The following is a 21,624-nucleotide window of genomic DNA, read 5'->3' as shown; positions in this document are numbered from 1 at the left end:
TTTTCTCTCTGTGCCCTTAGTTGTCAATCTCTCAGGACAGGGAAAAGAAACATCTTCCTCCATAGGGCCCCCTGCAGCTTCTGGCACCCCCTGCAGCTGCATCCCTTGCAGGGTCTATTGTTACGCTCCTGCTACTGATAAAGTAAATGTAAAAGCTTTGTAAAAGTGTTTTTATATATTTATGTATTTCCTGACTGTGTTAATAATATTATAATAAATAAAACAATATAGTAAAATGACAATATACTTTCTTCAAATAAAAATACTATCATATAGAAAATACAAGTTGTTGGTTTCATATAATACACCCCGTGAACTGAAAGTAACGATGGTTAAGGGGGGTGGGAGGGAAAATCTATCTATCTATCTATTTATCTATCTATCTATCTATCTATCTATCTATCTATCTATCTATCTCATTATTATTATTGATTTATAAAGCATCAGCATATTCCGTGGCGCTGTACAAAGTAAGAAACGAACATGGTGTACATAATAATACAGACAATAGTGTACACCAATATACAAAATAAATAATTGGTGACAAGATACAAAAGCGATACAAAATACAGAATGCAAGATACAGAATTGGTAATGACAGTGATAACAGTAACATTATGAATGTAATACACACGATACATATATATATATATATATATATATATATATATATATATATATATATATATATATATATATATATATATATAAAATATTTTTCCCATTTAGGTTTTCTGCAGTTCAATAAATATGATGTCTTTTTCACTTAATTGACAAAATCATGTGAAGTAAATATTAAAGTAATTAGTGAAAGAAGAATGTAAATAATTGTACTAATCTTTGAAATATTTCCTATCTTTATATGGATTTCTGAAGAGGCTGCTTCACGAGCGTATGCAGAAAAGGCACACATGTATAGAAGTGCACACGTGATCACATTTCAGAGCCAGTTTAGCACACAGCTGAGTGCCTCATCATTTTCCACTTCCCATCTGCAAATGAAAAAGTTTAATTGATTATTCAGTAAATTATCACTTTACAACTCATGCTGGGGATCCAAATAATCCACCAATCACCATGTTAACAAACAGATAGAAGCGGTTTTCAATAACTTAGACACAGGCTTAACACTAGGTGTGGCAATTAGGTTATTGATTTTAGGCAAATGGATTGTTAATTATTCAACAGGTTCCCCTTCTTGTCTTAATTAACTCACAGCTCATTTAAATCAATGAAGACATTCCCTTGAGAATCTGCAGTCTTTCTTTTGCTACAGTTCATTTTTTTAGCTACAGAAGGTTTGTAACAAGTTCTAATAACTTATACAGGACTAATGTGAAAGCTTTTGTTGTGTGATGGCTTTTTAAATCTAACAAACTACATAAAAGAGTGAAAGCAAAATAAATGTTCGACTACACAGTATATGTCATGTTCAGGTAGCTATATAACTATTTTAATGCATGTGAGGAAGCGTGGAAGAGCCGCCGCCATGAGCCAGCGGTCGGCGGCTCTTCCCGCGTGCAGTGCCCGCTCACACGGGGAGGCAGCCGCCTCCTCCCAGCGTGAGGCGGCTGTCCCCGTGGAGAGGCGGACGGAACGCGAAGAAGCCGCCGCGTTAGACGCGGCGGCTGGTGCACATCTCTCCGCTGCACCACAGAGCAGGGCTGGGACTCGTAGTCCCTCAGTGTTTAGAGTGACGCGCGCGCGCGCACTCAAGGAAGATTTATGATAGTCTGAGGGGAGTCAGCTGACCAGGCTGGTCAGCTGACCCTGATTCCGCTCCCCATTGGTCCAGCAATCAGGGAGGTGCTGGGGGTCACGATTGAGTATATATACTGCCGGCAGTTCACTTCTCTGGTGTCTGGCGTTGCGTTCACATACGTGGGAGCACCCAGATCCGTTAGTCAGATCCGTTAGTGTGCCGGGACCAGCTGGAGCTGTAATCCTACACTAAAGCTAGATTTGTTGATAGCTTAAAGTACTAGTTTGATTGTGATTATTTGTTATGACTTCTTGCCTGCCTTGACTACTCTTCTGAACTTTGATCTTGTACCTCGTTATTTCTGATACACCGTTGCCGAACCCCGGCTCGCTCCTAGACTCTGTTTCTGCCTCCTGATTCTGTACCCCGATATATCTGATACCCCGTTGCCGAACCCTGCCTGTACTTTGACTCCGCCTCTGCCTCTCGATCTTGTACTTTATCTGTCTGTGTGTGTACGACCTGGCTTGTCCGACCTCGAGAACCGACCTCATCATTGGAGGAGGTTCTTCGTTCTGTTGGTAACCCTTCCGCCTGAGGGTGACTTTCAGAAGATACTTCCTGCTTGCAGTCTGACTCCTCCCGTCTTGGAGAGCTCAGGGTTGCGGAAGTAATCTGTACAGTACGTCTTACTGTACTGAGGCCTAGTCCTCTAAGTGTTACTGTTACACCTAAACACTACACTCTATTCCGGTGAACAGAGGTTAGCTGGTATATTGGATTATCGGTGATACTGCAGATCACATATAATCTGGTATACGTCTGTATTCCCCGTGACGCTGCAGGTCACCGGTAATCAGATCTCTCTGTGCTTCACCGAGCGTTACAGAACGCCAGACCAAAAATACTGATGGAACGCACTGATCCTCTGACTGCGCTTGCCACTTCGGTGGATAGCATTCATCAAGCATTAGGCCAGCACAAAGCCTTAATTGATGCTTTATCAGGCTCTGTGAGAACCCTCCAGACATCAGTTGATTCAGTGCGATCCCCTCCTAGTGACGACATCCGCATGCCTGTCCCTGATAAATTTTCCGGCCACAAGTCTGACTTCCGGAATTTCAGGAGTAGAGTGTTGTCATATTTTGAATTAAGGCCCCGATCCTCGGGGACTGAGACCCAACGGGTCATTTTCATTAAAACTTTGTTGACTGGAGACTCCCAGTCGTGGGCTTACAACCTGCCCACTACCGATATTGCTTTGACCTCAGTGGAGGAATTTTTTAAGGCCATGGCCATAATCTACGACGACCCTGACCTTGCCGCATCCTCAGAGCGGAAGCTCAAACTCTTACGGCAAGGCAGAGGGTCAGTCGAGGATTATGCGGCAGAGTTCCGTAGGTGGTCAGTCACCTCAAGATTTGATAATTTTGCCCTCATGGACTACTTCCTGTCTGGGTTGTCGGAAGAGGTTTCCGATCTAATGTTGACGGTACCCGAGCCCAAGACAGTTGATGAGGCCATATCATCGGCCATTCGAGTGGACCGCAGGTTGCGCCATCAGAGGCAGGCTAGAGGCAGTCACCGTGTCAGGGTGACATCGTACGCGGCACCGTCCGCTACACCTCTAGTAACACCTTCTCCGCCTGTCTCACCCTCCCCGGCTTTACCGCCGCCCGAACCAATGCAGATTGGTCGGTCGAGACTGACCCAGGTGGAGCGAAGGCGGAGAATGACAGAACAGCTGTGCCTGTACTGTGCAGCAGCAGGGCATAGGGTACGAAACTGCCCTAACAGGTCAGGAAACGAGTTTGCCTAGGAGTAGTGGGGGGTGACACCCTAGGTACACAAATTGCACCCCTTAAGGAAAAGAAATTTTTGCTCCCTTGTACGGTTACATGGGAAAATAAGTCTATGGCCACTGAGGCATTTATTGACTCAGGCTCAGCGGCCAATTTTATGAATTTTGAGTTCGCACAAGAGTTGGGTATTCCCCTCACTCCTGTGAGTCCCCCCATTCAGGTCACGGCAGTAGACGATTCCCCGCTACAACGGAATCACGCACTGTCTCAGACTCCGGAGGTGAAGGTCACCATCGGGGTACTACATGGGGAACAATTATCATTTTTTGTATTGCACATGTCAACCTCCACTATCATCCTAGGCATGCCATGGTTGCAACTCCACTCACCTCAAATAGACTGGGCCACAGGTCAGCTAACCACTTGGTCACCTCGTTGTTTTCAACAGTGTTTGGGAAAATTGACCCTGGGACAAACCAAAGTTCAGGTAGAAGGGGTACCCGACCAGTACTCCGAGTATTCCGACGTGTTCTGTCCCAAAGCAGCAGACAAGTTGCCCCCACATCGCCCTTTCGATTGTCCCATTGACCTCCGTTCGGGATGTGTACCTCCCCGGGGTCATTTGTACAATCTGTCGGGACCCGAAAAGGTAGCCATGCAGGATTATATCCGTGAAAACTTGGCCAAAGGTTTCATTCGGCCGTCCCGGTCACCTGCTGGAGCTGGTTTCTTTTTTGTTAAGAAAAAAGACGGAGGCCTGCGACCCTGCATCGATTATCGCGGCCTTAACAAGATTACAGTCAAAAATCGCTATCCCTTGCCACTGATAGACGATTTATTCACACAAATTACAGACGCTAAAATCTTTTCTAAATTAGATTTGCGGGGCGCGTATAACCTGATACGCATAAGAAAGGGCGATGAGTGGAAGACCGCCTTTAATACACCAGACGGGCATTATGAGTACCTGGTGATGCCCTTCGGGCTGTGTAATGCCCCGGCCGTCTTTCAGGAACTCATTAACGAGGTATTCAGAGAGGTGTTGGGGAAGTTTGTTTTGGTCTATCTTGATGATATTCTCATCTTCTCCAACAACCTCTCTGAACATAGAGACCATGTGAGGTTTGTTTTGAATCTGTTAAGGCAGAACTCTTTATATGCAAAACTTGAAAAATGCATCTTTGAAGTAACATCTGTTGCCTTCTTGGGGTATATAATTTCCACCACAGGCCTGTCGATGGATCCTGCCAAGGTCTCGGCTGTGCTGGAGTGGCCACAGCCGGTGGGGTTGAAATCTCTTCAGCGCTTTCTTGGCTTTGCCAATTATTATAGACGATTTATAAAGGGGTACTCCACGGTCATTTCTCCCCTTACGAGTCTCACCAAGAAAGGGGCAGATACAACTCACTGGTCTCCTGAGGCTTTACATGCTTTTTCCACTCTGAAGGGCCTATTCTGTTCAGCACCCATCCTCAGACATGTGGATACATCCTTCCCGTTCATTGTGGAGGTGGATGCTTCGGAGGTAGGGGTGGGGGCTGTGCTGTCTCAGCGGTCAGGCTTGCAGGGTAGAATGCACCCATGCGCTTACTTCTCTCGCAGGTTTTCCCCTGCAGAGAGGAATTATGATATTGGTAATAGGGAGCTCCTAGCCATCAAATTAGCTTTCGAGGAATGGCGACACTGGTTAGAAGGAGCTGAGCATACCATCACGGTTTACACCGATCATAAGAACTTAGAATACATCGAGGGGGCTAAGAGATTGAGCCCTCGTCAGGCTCGATGGTCGCTATTCTTCTCCAGGTTCACGTTTATCATTACATACACCCCGGGAAGCAAGAATGTTAAGGCAGATGCCTTGTCCAGATGCTTTGAGTCAGAGACAGCACAGCCCTCCGTTCCAGAGACCATTATTCCTCAGAGGTTGATACTGGCAGCCACTGGAACCTGGGAGGATTGGGCGGAGACGCTGATTCCCTTTCAACAGGACATCCCGGAAGGGAAGCCCGCAGGGGTTCTGTTCGTTCCTCTGCCGTTTCGCCTTCAGGTTCTAGAGATGTTCCATACACATAAGAATGCGGGACATCCTGGGGCATCCAGAACACAGGATTTAGTAGCCAGATGCGCCTGGTGGCCTTCCTTGGCAGCAGATTGCAAGGAATATGTGAAGGAGTGTGTGACATGTGCCAGGAGTAAACCCTCCCGACTGGCACCTGTCGGTACCTTGCAGTCATTGCCCACCCCGACTGAACCGTGGACCCACCTGTCCATGGATTTTGTGGGCGAGCTTCCCAGATCTGAGGGGATGACGGTCATTTGGGTCGTGGTCGACCGATTTAGCAAGATGGCCCATTTTGTACCTTTGAAAGGACTCCCCTCCGCTCGAGAACTGGCCGAGTTGTTTATCACGCATGTTTTTCGTTTGCACGGTATTCCCGAAGACATAGTCTCAGACAGGGGAGTCCAATTCGTCTCACGTTTTTGGAAAGCTTTTTGCCAGCTCATGGACATAAAATTGTCTTTCTCGTCTGGCTATCACCCACAGACCAACGGCCAGACTGAGAGAATAAATCAATCGTTAGAACAGTTCTTAAGGTGTTATGTAGCTGAAGCACAGGACGATTGGGTCAGATTTCTGCCGTTTGCAGAATTTGCCCAAAATAATTTAAAAAACTCGTCCTCCGGTTTTTCTCCTTTTCAAGTAGTGACGGGAAGATCACCCAAATTTTCCCCATTGCCTATAGCTTCCACTCCATTCCCAGCCCTGGAGGTCTGGCAAAGGTCATTCAAGGACCTGTGGGGGACAGTAAGAAATAACCTGGAGAAGGCTTTTTTGAGTCAGAAGGGTCAAGCCGACAAGAGACGGTCGGTGGAGTGGAGATTCCGACCAGGAGACCCGGTCTGGGTGTCCACACGTCACTTGGCCCTAAAACAACCTTCTAGTAAGCTTGGTCCCAGGTTTGTGGGTCCATTCCCAATAACCAAAAAGATCAACAATGTCACTTATACTGTCGAACTTCCCACTAGCATGCGGGGGGTAAGGTCTTTCCATGTTTCCCTTCTTAAACCAGCGGTCCAGGTGGGTCCCACTCCTCCCCCTCCTGTGTTGGTAGATGCCCAACCTGAATACGAGGTGGAGAAGATAATTGATTCACGTACTGTACAGAACTCGGTACAGTATCTCGTACACTGGAAAGGGTATGGCATTGAGGAGAGGCAATGGGTACCTGGGAACCGCATGCATGCGGACGAGTTAAGGAGGGAGTTTCATGCCTTACATCCCGAGAAACCTGGTGGGAGCTGTCCGGAGTCCACTCCTTGGGGGGGGGGTACTGTGAGGAAGCGTGGAAGAGCCGCCGCCATGAGCCAGCGGTCGGCGGCTCTTCCCGCGTGCAGTGCCCGCTCACACGGGGAGGCAGCCGCCTCCTCCCAGCGTGAGGCGGCTGTCCCCGTGGAGAGGCGGACGGAACGCGAAGAAGCCGCCGCGTTAGACGCGGCGGCTGGTGCACATCTCTCCGCTGCACCACAGAGCAGGGCTGGGACTCGTAGTCCCTCAGTGTTTAGAGTGACGCGCGCGCGCGCACTCAAGGAAGATTTATGATAGTCTGAGGGGAGTCAGCTGACCAGGCTGGTCAGCTGACCCTGATTCCGCTCCCCATTGGTCCAGCAATCAGGGAGGTGCTGGGGGTCACGATTGAGTATATATACTGCCGGCAGTTCACTTCTCTGGTGTCTGGCGTTGCGTTCACATACGTGGGAGCACCCAGATCCGTTAGTCAGATCCGTTAGTGTGCCGGGACCAGCTGGAGCTGTAATCCTACACTAAAGCTAGATTTGTTGATAGCTTAAAGTACTAGTTTGATTGTGATTATTTGTTATGACTTCTTGCCTGCCTTGACTACTCTTCTGAACTTTGATCTTGTACCTCGTTATTTCTGATACACCGTTGCCGAACCCCGGCTCGCTCCTAGACTCTGTTTCTGCCTCCTGATTCTGTACCCCGATATATCTGATACCCCGTTGCCGAACCCTGCCTGTACTTTGACTCCGCCTCTGCCTCTCGATCTTGTACTTTATCTGTCTGTGTGTGTACGACCTGGCTTGTCCGACCTCGAGAACCGACCTCATCATTGGAGGAGGTTCTTCGTTCTGTTGGTAACCCTTCCGCCTGAGGGTGACTTTCAGAAGATACTTCCTGCTTGCAGTCTGACTCCTCCCGTCTTGGAGAGCTCAGGGTTGCGGAAGTAATCTGTACAGTACGTCTTACTGTACTGAGGCCTAGTCCTCTAAGTGTTACTGTTACACCTAAACACTACACTCTACTCCGGTGAACAGAGGTTAGCTGGTATATTGGATTATCGGTGATACTGCAGATCACATATAATCTGGTATACGTCTGTATTCCCCGTGACGCTGCAGGTCACCGGTAATCAGATCTCTCTGTGCTTCACCGAGCGTTACAATGCAGTAGATAGATAGATAGATAGATAGATAGATAGATAGATAGATAGATAGATAGACATTGATATTGTTGTTTGTTTGTTTTTTATTAGCTAAATTAGTATTAATTAATGAGCAATTTAACTTTTAAATGACTTTATAAATATTAACAATATAAAAATGTTTAAAATACCAGTAAACCTGAGTCAGATAAGTCCAAAGGCTTCCTCTGTCTTTCTTCACTCCTCTGTTCCCCCACTGGGCCCCCTAAGGAATACTCGACATTACAATCAAATATTGCTTGCGGTCGTACCCCCGCCTCTATGTATGAGTGTGGTCATTCTGCACAGACTGGCCACCCCTGTACAGTAACATTTAGCCACACATGGCTTTTTCCTCATGAGCAGCTCCACATTACTGCACGGTGCAAACCCACTGGTGCCTGTACAGTGCAGCCGTGTTCATACACAGAAGGGAGCATGACTGCAAAGAAGAAGAAGGTCCTGGACAGCTGTGGAGGAGACAAATAGGAACGGGGATGGCTCTAGCGCAGGGGTGGGGAACCTATGGCTTGGGAGCCAGATGTGGCTCTATTAATGGCTACATCTGGCTCACAGACAAATCAGTAGGGGTTAATTCACTAAGCTACACTGCTTGAGCAGCGCAGCTTAGTGTGGCAGTGCAAGTAACATTTTTAAAGTAGGCTTGCTACTGCTGTAGCATGCACCACTAACTTACTCACGATCCCCCAAAAACTAACGGCCGCTCCAATTGTCCCACCAGGGACCCTGTCAAGTCCTGTGACTTTGTATGACTTGATCCCTGCACTTTGATTGTCCCAATAGGCTGCCTGTCACTTGACAGGCAGCCTAGTGGGCCAAAGTGCGGAGATGCGGGGATCCCGTCCTACAAAGTCAAGCAACCCCCAAGTCAGCTAGCTAATAGTACAAGGTCGTAGTCGGTATTTCTTCTGTCTGGCTCTCGGGGAAATTGCTGATGTTGCTGAAACCCAAGAGAAGCTGAAAACGTGTATGACACTTCTGCTGCCCACTTCAACTGTATACACATCACTATGGTAACAGGGATATGAGCCTTCTGCTGCCCATGTGCACTGTCCCAGTTTCAGACATATTGTGTGGCTCTCACTGAAATACAATTTAAAATATGTGGGGTTTATGACTCTCTCTCAGCCAAAAAGGTTCATGACCCCTGCTCTAGCGCATCCAGAAGTTTCCCCTACTGATGTGAGTGTGTAACTTGTTTTATATCTCATGTTAACTTTAAAAGTAAGTAACTCACTTGTTAAATACAGTTCTATGTTGTACTGCCATGTATCCCAGCAGTTGCATTATTACTGTAAGTACAGGTCATCATTAAAGGCAATTGCTTATGGGGAATAACTTTTTTCCCAAAAGTTTTTGCTTTGACTTCTGTATATCTACCATAATAAACATAGTAGACAGAGTGACATGGCTTATTCCTTTTCTTTCTTACACTTTCTGGTGTGGAAACCCTGTAGGGGCTTTACGGCTGCTTGCAGCCAGTGATTCTTATCGTTCAGTAAATAATGCACTGTAGTTGTATCTTCTCCCTTACAATGCTTTTACCCATTTACCCAGGTACCAATAGGATCCATTGGTTAGTTTAATAATCAATGGGAAACACCGTGCCAAATTTAAAGAAGCTTTTGCCAGGGTTCCCTTTCAGTAGAGCTGTGGTGAGTTGCGGTGAGTGTGGGTCCTGGTGGTGCGGCAGGTGTGAGGGGCATCAGGGGTGTATGAGGTGCTGAGGGTAGTGGAGGGGGGTGCTTTGGGTGCCTGCAGGGGATAATATGGGTGCAAATCAGGGCCGGATTTGTATTTTTTACTGCCCAGGCCTATCACCAGCTGCCCCCGGACCGACAGCATCCTAAACCTTCTTCACCAACATGGCAGGGATTAGATTGTAGGCTCCTCTGAGGACAGTTAGTGAAGTGATGTCAGGGATTAGATTATAAACTCCTCTGAGGACTGGTAGTGACATGATGGCAGGGATTAGATTGTAAACTCCTTGGCAAGCGGCACATTCGGTGAGTGACAAGCAGTTCAGAGATCACTGTAAGTGCCCATTCACTGCCCCTTCATCCCACAAGTGTCAGATCCGGCTGTTGGTAGCTGCCCATCACTATGTGCAAACTCTGTGTAGCAGGATGAATGTCTGGCAGGGTAACTGCTTCTGACACCCTGCTGCCCACAGCCTGCCCCTTGCTTTCCTGGAGCCATAGTCCATGGACTTTTTGGCCTTTCCTGAAATTCGGCCATGGTGCCAAAGTGGTAGGGGAGGTGGCAGTGTACATGGGTGCTGGGATTTTTGCTAGACTTAAGTCCTTAGGGAGGATTCTCAGTAGTATGTTAACGTTATGGAGGGTTGCGTTTGTTTTCTATCTGGGGTGTAATGTTCTGAAGACCAGTAGAATACACAGTGTTACAAAGAATCCTGGAAGGTAGGGGAAGGGCTTATAATGTTCTCAGAGGAACTGCAGACCCAATCTAACACAGTATAATTGTAAAAGGGGTAACAGCCCTTTTATTCAGTCAGATGGTGATCGGCACTTGGTTGTGAGGAACCCAAGCTGTTACAGTTTTTCTTCACATAGTCAGGGGTGAAACATAGGATATTGTGTTTAATCTGTTGTGTTGGACACTGGACTCCATGAGTTGAGTGCTTTCCTTAATATATGTTTTAATTTATTGTATTTTAATAAGAGCAAACCACCTTCTACATCAGCAATGAGCAAACTACATCCCGCAAGCGCTGTACATCTGACCCGCCTATAGGCGTCTGGATTCCTATCTTTCCCCCATCCCACCCTGCAGTTGCGAGCAAGCGATTAGCGGGGATTAACTCCCCTACATAGCGCTTCCTGCGTCATGTCTACATACCAACAGGCCGTCATGTGATATGTGTCGCATGGCACGCCAGCGTATTACATGCTGGCTGCCAGTGCATAGAACGCTGGCGTTTCGTGTGACGCGGGTCATGTGATGGCCTGTTACTATGGAGACGTGACGCAGGAAGCACTATGTAGGTGAGTTAATCCACGGAGGCCAGGCATGTTAGGAATGCGGCTCGCGGTCCGCAGAATAAGGCCTGGACAGCGCAAAGTTAACCCGGGCCTGTTCTACACCTAGGTTATTGCCAGTGCAGAGCTTTTGCATTACACATTTGAAGATGCTTTTGCTGGGGTTTGCTATACATTAGTATAGCAAGTGCTGGCGAGGATTGATGTGTGCAGTGTGTGGGATTATGTCTGAGGATAGTGGCGTGGAATCATTAATTATGTATTAAGTATTTATAGTTAACTAAGAACCATAAATTACTTTTTTCTTTGTTATGTTTTAATTTAACTTAACCCTTTGTGGAAATAGGTAAGGGGTACATTAGTACCCCATACCCATTTTACCTGGGGTCAGGCATCTGTAGGTCACCTAGTTAAAGGGCACCCCCCGATGGCACCATGAACCCCACCAGGGCTCACACTCCTCACCTCTTCCTGGGCACCTTGGAGGCTTTGCTGCCCCTCTCATCTTGAATCTTGCAGACTGGTATACCTCAGGGTGCAGAGTCCCATGGTGTTCTGGCTCCAAATTCTAGTTATACCAACCTGCATTGGGGGCAAGGGGTTAAGGAGGCTTAGGAGAGGTGGACCCCACGTCATTTTTTATGTATATTTTAAGGCAAATAATAGGTACAGGGATTCCCATTAATGTTTGCTACTTGTCCCAAGGTTTCCCATTGGTCTTTAAAATTGATTTTTATCAAAAGCCACAAGGTCTTTTTAAAAGATTGTTTCCTTCTTGTTTCTACTATTCTTAACTCACCTAACACATTTTGTGACTATAGCATGTATGGAGCTTTGCTATTAACCAGTCAATTTGGCACCATAAAATTGAAACCACCCGATGTTCAACAAAATTGTCGTGAGAGGATGGGGGCAGAGTGAGGAGAGCAGGCAAAGTGGACCTGAACTAAGAACTCAAAATATACTCACTAGCATGATAACCTTTAAACAAAAAACATTTCTTTGTTACAGCTGATACAAATCCTGCACTAAATCTGCACAGTTTCAACGTCCTGATTCATGGAAGCAGACATATTGTTTACAGCCTGTACTTTCAAATGGGCTTATCTACCACAGGCAGTCATGTGACACACAGGGGAGGATCAAATTTCAACTTGTGATTAGTCACAAATGAGGGGAAATTACAAAGGCTAAACTCTTTAAATACATACAGGGTGCATTTCTGTTATGTTTTCCATGTGTCCTGTGCAAGAGTTCAGGTCCACTTTAAGTCTTCTAATATAAAAATGTTACAATAGAACCCTCTGAATGGATACCTTTTTCCCAACATATGTAATAGAGTGATTCCTACTTAACCCCATGCTACATTTTTGAGTTTAGGGTGGGAAATCCACACAGCAGTCCTCTCCGGACCTCGCCCTTATTGCATGGGTGGAAAAAAAGAACTTGTGTTCATTTGGACCTGCATACCTACACTTTCACAATGGAAGAAAAACGCCGGACTACAGACAGTGTTTACAACAATTGAAACAGTACAATTTGCAATCAGAGCAGCTACAAGAATTTGTGGCATAAACTCTAAAAAAATAAACACCAATTCCCTGCCGAGGTTATTACATGAAAAACAAAATCATTATCCAGTTAAGATTATTTTTTTTTCTGTGCTGTTTTGGACAGTTAATTTTATTGTTACTTTGCCAACAGAATAACATTAAGTGTTTGAGAAACTAAAGTAAATATCACATTAGAACATATGTACACTTTGCCAAAAATTCAGTATTAGCCATATGTGAAAGAGCAATAAACAAGAGGACTTGTTTTGGTAGATGTGAAGAAAAAACAAATTAGCTTATTAATCAGTGCTAAATATTTAGAGTGCTTGGAGAAATTGTACAAGATACACCAGTGTAGTCGTAAAGCAAGGGGATTGATAGTGCTCATTTCATTGTGCTGCTAAAGTAAAAGTGCAGAGCAATAAAGACCCTCCATCAGCCTTCATTACTGCACATGCAGCTGCTGTTTCTTTCTTGTTTGCTGTTCCTATTGAAGTCATTGGAAACATGGACATATACCTGTTGTTAATGGCTGTGAGAGGAAGAGCATGGCACAAAAACAAATGTGTTCAGCTGATAATAGTGACCTCACTTGTTCTTTTGCACAAACAGTTGGAATATGTGGCCATCTTGAAGTGGGCATGTCCAAGCTCAAGTGGGTTGTGGCAATTGTTCAGTCATACAGTGACATCTCCACCTAAAAAAAAAAAAAAAAAAAGAAAACCCATCACACATATGAAACAGTTATACTCCCATGACAGACCCCCGTAACAGGTGGCTGTCCCCAGTTACAGACAGACCCCCCCCCCCCAATGCCTGGTCCCAGTGACACTATAAGAGATCCAGTAACAAACAGCATGCCATGAAAGACCACAGTAACAGACAGGCACCCACATGACATACTCCTGTTATTAGAGATGAGTGTAATGACGTAATTACGATTTCGCGAAATTTCGCGTAATTAGTGTAATTACGATTATGGCCGTAAGTACATAATCGTAATGAAGAAGGATTTCGTGAAATTTCGCGTAAGCGTAATTTTTCGCGTGATTTTCGCATTACAGTGGGTATTACGAAATTAATGCGTATGGCCATGCTCCCAAGCGGAAAAGTTGACGCATGGATCAATGTTAGGTAGCCGCCGACTTTAAGGGTTAATAGCAAAGCCCCCTTAACTGCTAAGAACCTTAAATTTAGAGAATATATTAAGGAGATCAGGAGGAATAAGAGGAATTTTTTTTTTTCAAAAAGACCTTATAGTTTTTGAGAAAATCGATGTTAATGTTTCAAAGTAAAAATGTATACAGTTAAAAACCCGCCGACTTTAACGGTTAATAGCAAAGCCTGCTTAAAGATTAGGAACACCAAATTCCTAGGGTATATTAAGGGGATCAGTGGGAATAAGAGGAAACATTTTTTTTTCAAAAAGACCTTATAGTTTTTGAGAAAATCGATTTTTAAGTTTCAAGGGCAAAAATGTCTTTTAAATGCGGAAAATGTCAGTTTTTTTTGCCACAGGTAACAATAGTGTATTATTTTCATAGATTCCCCCAAGTGGGAAGAGTTTTACTTACTTCGTTCTGAGTGTGGGAAATATAAAAAAAAACGACGTGGGGTCCCCCCTCCCAGACCCCTTTAACCCCTTGTCCCCCATGCAGGCTGGGATAGCCAGAATGCGGAGCACCGGCCACGTGGGGCTCCGCACCCTGACTATACCAGCCCGCATGGTCCATGGATTGGGGGGTCTCGGAAGGGGAGGGGCAGCCAAGCTTTCCCCTCCCCCTCCGAGCCCTTGTCCAATCCAAGGACAAGGGGCTCTTCTCCACCTCCGATGGGCGGTGGAGGTGGAGGCCGCGATTTCCTGGGGGGGGGGGGGGGTTCATGGTGTAATCTGGGAGTCCCCTTTAAAAAGGGGTCCCCCAGATGCCCACCCCCCCTCCCAGGAGAAATGAGTATAGAGGTACTTGTACCCCTTACCCATTTCCTTTAAGAGTTAAAAGTAAATAAACACACAAACACTTAGAAAAAGTATTTTAATTGAACAAAAAACATAACCACGAAAAAAGTCCTTTAATATTCTTAATTAACCAATAATACTTACCTGTCCCTTTAAATAAATGATCCCTCGCAATATCCTCGGAAATGTTCTATCAGTTACAATGTAACAAAGTTATTACAATGTAACAACTTTGTTACATTGTAACTACGCCGCACCCGACGTCACTCGCCGCTCACCCGCCGCATACACGTCCGTGCAGGACGCTAAGTCCCCGCCGGCTCCCGCTGTCCACCCCGCCCACATCTGTCACCCACATGTCACCCACATGTGGGTGACATGTGGGTGACATGTGGGAGAGGCGGGGAGGGCAGCGGGGCCGGCGGGGACTTAGCGTCCTGCACGGACCCGACAGAGCTCTGAGCTATATAGCTCAGAGCTCTCTAAGCATCTTTGTATTTGGGCTCCAAGGAGCCCCATTGGTCCTTAGCAGACCAATGGGGTTCCTTCAAATCAGAAGGAACCCCATTGGTCTGCTAAGGACCAATGGGGCTCCTTGGAGCCCAAATACAAAGATGCTTAGAGAGCTCTGAGCTATATAGCTCAGAGCTCTGTCGGGTCCGTGCAGCACGGACGCATATGCGGCGGCTGAGCGGCGAGTGACGTCGGGTGCGGCGTAGTTACAATGTAACAAAGTTGTTACATTGTAATAACTTTGTTACATTGTAACTGATAGAACATTTCCGAGGATATTGCGAGGGATCATTTATTTAAAGGGACAGGTAAGTATTAATGGTTAATTAAGAATATTAAAGGACTTTTTTCGTGGTTATGTTTTTTGTTCATTTAAAATACTTTTTCTAAGTGTTTGTGTGTTTATTTACTTTTAACTCTTAAAGGAAATGGGTAAGGGGTACAAGTACCTCTATACTCATTTCTCCTGGGAGGGGGGGTGGGCATCTGGGGGACCCCTTTTTAAAGGGGACTCCCAGATTACACCATGAACCCCCCCCCCCCCAGGAAATCGCGGCCTCCACCTCCACCGCCCATCGGAGGTGGAGAAGAGCCCCTTGTCCTTGGATTGGACAAGGGCTCGGAGGGGGAGGGGAAAGCTTGGCTGCCCCTCCCCTTCCGAGACCCCCCAATCCATGGACCATGCGGGCTGGTATAGTCAGGGTGCGGAGCCCCACGCAGCCGGTGCTCCGCATTCTGGCTATCCCAGCCTGCATGGGGGACAAGGGGTTAAAGGGGTCTGGGAGGGGGGACCCCACGTTGTTTTTTTTTTATATTTCCCACACTCAGAATGAAGTAAGTAAAACTCTTCCCACTTGGGGGAATATATGAAAATAATACACTATTGTTATCTGTGCAAAAAAACCTGACATTTTCCGCATTTTTGCACTTGAAACTTAAAAATCGATTTTCTCAAAAACTATAAGGTCTTTTTGAAAAAAATTTTTTTCCTCTTATTCCCACTGATCCCCTTAATATACCCTAGGAATTTGGTGTTCCTAAACTTTAAGCAGGCTTTGCTATTAACCCTTAAAGTCGGCGGGTTTTTAAATGTATACATTTTTACTTTGAAACTTTAACATCGATTGTTATCTGTGCAAAAAAACCTGACATTTTCCGCATTTTTGCCCTTGAAACTTAAAAATCGATTTTCTCAAAAACTATAAGGTCTTTTTGAAAAAAAAAAATTTCCTCTTATTCCTCCTGATCTCCTTAATATATTCTCCAAATTTGAGGCTCTTAGCATTTAAGGCGGCTTTGCTATTAACCCTTAAAGTCGGAGGCTTTTTTATATTATACGGAGCGTTACTGTTTAACGCGAAATTACGGTAGCGTTTAATGCGAAATTACGGCATGAACGAAACGCGAAATTACGCATTGAAAATTACGCTTACGGTATTTTCAATTACGATTTTAATGGCAATTACGCTACCGTAATTTCGCATCGTAATCGCAAATTTCGCATGCTTAGTTATAGTAATGCGAAATTACGAAAATTTCGGCTCAACTCTACCTGTTATAGGGAAAATCCCCATGACAGACCCCAGAACTATACAACCCTCCATTAGGTTCCACTAATACGGTATCATACTGGGTTCTTGTTATAGTTTCCCCTTTCACAGTTACAGTATCGGTATATTTCTAGTAGTGCCCACTTTTTTAACCCTGCTCTGTCATACAGAGTAGGGATGCTCACCGCATTCCGCGGAATTCCGTTCTCCGCGATTCCGGTCAGAAATTGGCGATTCCGTTCCGTTTGCTATAGCGTTCCAACGGAATTCCGGAATTGCTATGCGTAATTCTGTTGGAATCCGAATTTTTATAAGCCAGTCACAAGGAAGACCCTAGAAGAAGTGAAACAACAAGATTTCTGCATGAAAATCGGATTTTCAGCACCAATTAGAGGCTTAACAAAAAACAACCAACAGGATTTCTGCATGAAAATCGGAATTATTTCAGCACCAATTGTAATTGTAATGACCGGCGTGGAACCACCTCTAGGTCCCATAGCCTACGCGACAACTCCTGCTGATCCAAACCAAACTTATAATGACCGCCGCGGAACCACCTCTAGGTCCCATAGCCTATGCGACAACTCCTGCTGCTCCAAACCCAAATTGTAATGACCGCCATGGAACCACCTCTAAGTCCCATAGCCTATGCAACAACTCCAGCTGCTCCAAACCAAATGTATAATGACCACCGCGGAACCACCTCCAGGTCCCATAGCCTATGCGACAACTCCTGCTACTCCAAACCCAAATTGTAATGACCGCTGTGGAACCACCTCTAGGTCCCATGGCTTGCGCGACAACTCCTGCTGATCCAAATCAAACTTATAATGACTGCCGCGGAACCACCTCTAGGTCCCATGGCTTACGCGACAACTCCTACTGATCCAAACCAAACTTATAATGACCACCGCGGAACCACCTCTAGGTCCCATAGCCTATGCGACAACTCCTGCTGATCCAAACCAAACTTATAATGACCGGCGCGGAACCACCTCTAGGTCCCATGACTTACGCGACAACTCCTGCTGATCCAAACCAAACTTATAATGACCGCCGCGGAACCACCTCTAGGTCCCATAGCCTATGCAACAACTCCTGCTGCTCCAAACCAAACTTATAATGACTGCCGCGGAACCACCTCTAGGTCCCATGGCTTACGCGACAACTCCTACTGATCCAAACCAAACTTATAATGACCACCGCGGAACCACCTCTAGGTCCCATAGCCTACCCGACAACTCCTGCTGCTCCAAACCAAACTTATAATGACTGCCGCGGAACCACCTCTAGGTCCCATGGCTTACGCGACAACTCCTGCTGATCCAAACCAAACTTATAATGACCGCCACTGAACCACCTCTAGGTCCCATAGGCTACGCGACAACTCCTGCTGCTCCAAACCAAACTTATAATGACCACCGGGAAACCACCTCTAGGTCCCATAGCCTATGCAACAACTCCTGCTGCTCCAAACCAAACTTATAATGACCGCTGCGGAACCACCTCTAGGTCCCATGGCTTACGCGACAACTCCTGCTGCTGCAAAAAAAAAAAAAGACCGGTGGAACAGCCACTAGGCCTCATGGCCTACGATTTATCAAAAACGAGGTTTCAATTGAGATTACTGAAATGTTTCCGTCGGAACACGGAATTCTGCAAAATTCTGATGGGATGTAACGGTTGCGGAATTCAACACGGACGGAATTCTGCAATTCCACGGAATCGGAAATTGCACTTTCCGATCATCCCTAATACAGAGCTGGAAGGGGAGTTGTGTCCATTGCATTTAGTATTCACCTCAAGCATCTTCTGAGTCTCCTACATCTGCTCAATTCTCTGCACCCTCCATCATATGACACATGTGGAAGGGAACTGAGCAAACACAAAGTTCTGGCAATCTGATCCCATCCCTGCAGGGGAAGGTGGGGTACTATATGGGGGACACTAATGGCAACCCCCAATTTTTAAATACTTTTTTAAGGGAGTAACAAATCTACCAAAACAGAGTAAAAATTGGAACAATGATGTAGGCATTAAGATGTAACAAATATACTGTGGTTGTAAAGTAAAATAATAATAATATATGACTTGGATTTGACCCAACCTCACCTGTTTGTTTACTTCTAACAATTGAGTTTTATAGTGTGTGTAATTATTGTGTTTTGTTAATTTTTTTTTCCTTTTTCCTCACTGCAACGGTTCATGTTAAGATTTCTCTCTGCCTCAGTATGGACAGTACTTTTCAAAGTTGGCAATAGCTACTGTTCTTCCAAGTGTGGATTATGGACTCTCTGCATTTTCCTGATGCCTCCATGTGCTCCTTCTAGATAATAGTTTCTACCAATTTGAATGATTATACTAGGCTTTGTGTCTTTTATTTGGTGACGTACACATGGTCCACTGCTTATGTTCAGTGGCGTAGCAATAGGGGGTGCAGAGCTCGCGACCATATCAGGGCCCTGAGGAGCCCACCCTCAACCACAATTTTAGTTCTTTATTGGTCCTGTGCTGGTAATAAGCACTTCTATAGATGCTTTAAATAATAGTAATCAAACTGTTCCCCATCCCCTTCTTGCACCTATGACACTCTGGAAATCCTTGGCAGGTTTTGGTGCGCCGTATTAATTGCTATGTATATAGTGCTTGTGGGGCTCCATGTAAAACTTGCACCGGGGGCCAATAGTAGTATTGGGTGAACAGTGTTCGCCACTGTTCGGGTTCTGCAGAACATCACCCTGTTCGGGTGATGTTCGAGTTTGGCCGAACACCTGGTGGTGTTCGGCCAAACTGTTCGGGTTCGCCCGAACGGCTCAATGCCTGGCCGAACAGGGCCCCTGTTCGGCCGAACAGGGCCCTGTTCGGCCGAATACGGCCCCCCTATGGGGTCGCAGGCATAAGGGGGGAGCATGCCCAGATCGCGGGGGGGGGGGGGGGCGGAAATTCCCCCCACCCCCTCCGCTAGTGCTCCCCCCTCTGCCCGCTTCCCCATACAAAAGTTTAAGGAAAGTAAAATAGTACCGGTGGTAGTGGCTGGCAGTGGCACTGTGAAGTGAGTGAGGAGGAGGAGTCCGGAGAGTGACGCGTTGAGGGAGGCCGGGCAGCGGGCGGTTCAGCGGTAGTACCCTTGTGGTACTTCCGCCCTTTCTCTGACCTCACGTCCTCTGCGTGATGACGCATACGAGGGTACGCGTGACGCGTACCCTCGTATGCAGAGGACGTGAGGTCAGAGAAAGGGCGGAAGTACCACAAGGGTACTACCGCTGAACCGCCCACTGCCCGGCCTCCCTCAACGCGTCACTCTCCGGACTCCTCCTCCTCACTCACTTCACCACCGGTACTATTTTACTTTCCTTAAACATTTGTATGGGGAAGCGGGCAGAGGGGGGAGCACTAGCGGAGGGGTTGGGGGGAATTTCCGGCCCCCCCCCCCCCCCCCCCGCGATCGGAACATGCTCCCCCCTTATGCCTGCAACCCCATAGGGCCCCCAAAAGCGGGATGTTCGGGGAGTTCGGGGTTCGGCCCGAACATGCCGAACATCGCGGCCATGTTCGGCGAACGTTCCCGAACCCGAACATCCAGGTGTTCGCCCAACACTAGCCAATAGCTCCTTAGCTATGCCACTGCTTATGTTCTTTCACTTTTACTGAGATATCGGTTGCTGCCTTGTACCTATTAAATTACTGTCTTACTTTTGTTTTCCTGCCCATGCTATTTTGATAACAATAAAACAGTGTTACAAAGAAAAGTAATAATAGAGCACAACTAGTGTTGGGCGAACACCTAGATGTTCGGGTTCGCGAACTCCGAACATAATGGAGTTCCATTATGTTCGCGTGCCGAACTCCGAACATAATGGAAGTCAATGGGGACCCGAACTTTCCTGCTTTGTAAAGCTTCCTTACATGCTACATACCCCAAATTAGCAGGGTATGTGCACCTTGGGAGTGGGTACAAGAGGAAAAAAATATTTGAAAAAGAGCTTATAGTTTTTGAGAAAATTGATTGTAAAGTTTCAAAGGAAAAACTGTCTTTTAAATGTGGAAAATGTCATGTTTCTTTGCACAGGTAACATGCTTTTTTTCGCCATGCAGTCATAAATGTAATACAGAGAAGAGGTTCCAGGAAAAGGGACCGGTAACGCTAACCCAGCACCAGCAGCAGCAGACGTGATGGAACAGGAGGAGGCGCAGGAGGAGAAGGCCACGCTTTGTGAGACACAACAACCCAGGCCTTGCATGAGGACAAGAAGCGTGCGGATAGCATGCTTTGTACCGCCATGCAGTCATAAATGTAATAAAGATAAGTGGTTGAATAAACAGGGACCACGCGGCAACGCTAACCCAGCAGCAGCAGACGTGATGGAACAGGAGGAGGCGCAGGAGGAGAAGGCCACGCTTTGTGAGACACAACAACCCAGGCCTTGCATGAGGACAAGAAGCGTGCAGATAGCATGCTTTGTACCGCCATGCGGTCATAAATGTAATAAAGATAAGTGGTTCAATAAACAGGGACCACGCGGCAACGCTAACCCAGCAGCAGCAGACGTGATGGAACAGGAGGAGGCGCAGGAGGAGAAGGCCACGCTTTGTGAGACACAACAACCCAGGCCTTGCATGAGGACAAAAAGCGTGCGGATATAGCAGCAATGCTTTTTGCCGCCATGTAGTCATAAATGTAATACAGATGAGAGGTTCAATAAACAGGGACCGGAAACGCTACACCATCCCAGATGTTCATTGGTCATGTTACTTGTTTGGGGTCCTGGAGTGTTGCATAGTCATTTCCAATCCAGGATTGATTCATTTTAATTTGAGTCAGACGGTCTGTATTTTCTGTGGAGAGGCGGATACGCCGATCTGTGACGATGCCTCCGGCAGCACTGAAACAGCGTTCCGACATAACGCTGGCTGCCGGGCAAGCCAGCACCTCTATTGCGTACATTGCCAGTTCGTGCCAGGTGTCTAGCTTCGATACCCAATAGTTGAAGGGTGCAGATGGATTGTTCGACACAGCTACGTCATCTGACATGTAGTCCTTGACCA

The 21,624-nt window shown here is 46.4% G+C and overlaps 1 long non-coding RNA gene across 2 annotated transcripts in view; it reads right to left on the bottom strand.

Moving 5' to 3' along the window:
* Positions 1 to 839: 839 nt before the first annotated feature.
* The window catches only part of LOC137561196 (uncharacterized), a 35,017-nt gene continuing 14,232 nt past the window's right edge, over positions 840 to 21,624 (bottom strand). The window contains exons 3-4 of one of the 2 annotated variants that reach the window (XR_011029918.1): positions 13,078 to 13,255; positions 840 to 992 (exon numbers count right to left, since the gene is read on the bottom strand). This is a non-coding gene — a long non-coding RNA (uncharacterized lncRNA). The remainder of the gene's footprint in view (positions 993 to 13,077; positions 13,256 to 21,624) is intronic. The other variant, XR_011029919.1, reaches the window with a different exon arrangement.

The sequence above is a fragment of the Hyperolius riggenbachi genome, chromosome 3 (genome assembly GCF_040937935.1).
Source record: "Hyperolius riggenbachi isolate aHypRig1 chromosome 3, aHypRig1.pri, whole genome shotgun sequence".
Classification (NCBI taxonomy): domain Eukaryota; kingdom Metazoa; phylum Chordata; class Amphibia; order Anura; family Hyperoliidae; genus Hyperolius; species Hyperolius riggenbachi.
Note: the sequence above shows the minus strand (reverse complement) of the source record. Positions and strands in the feature narration are given on the sequence as shown.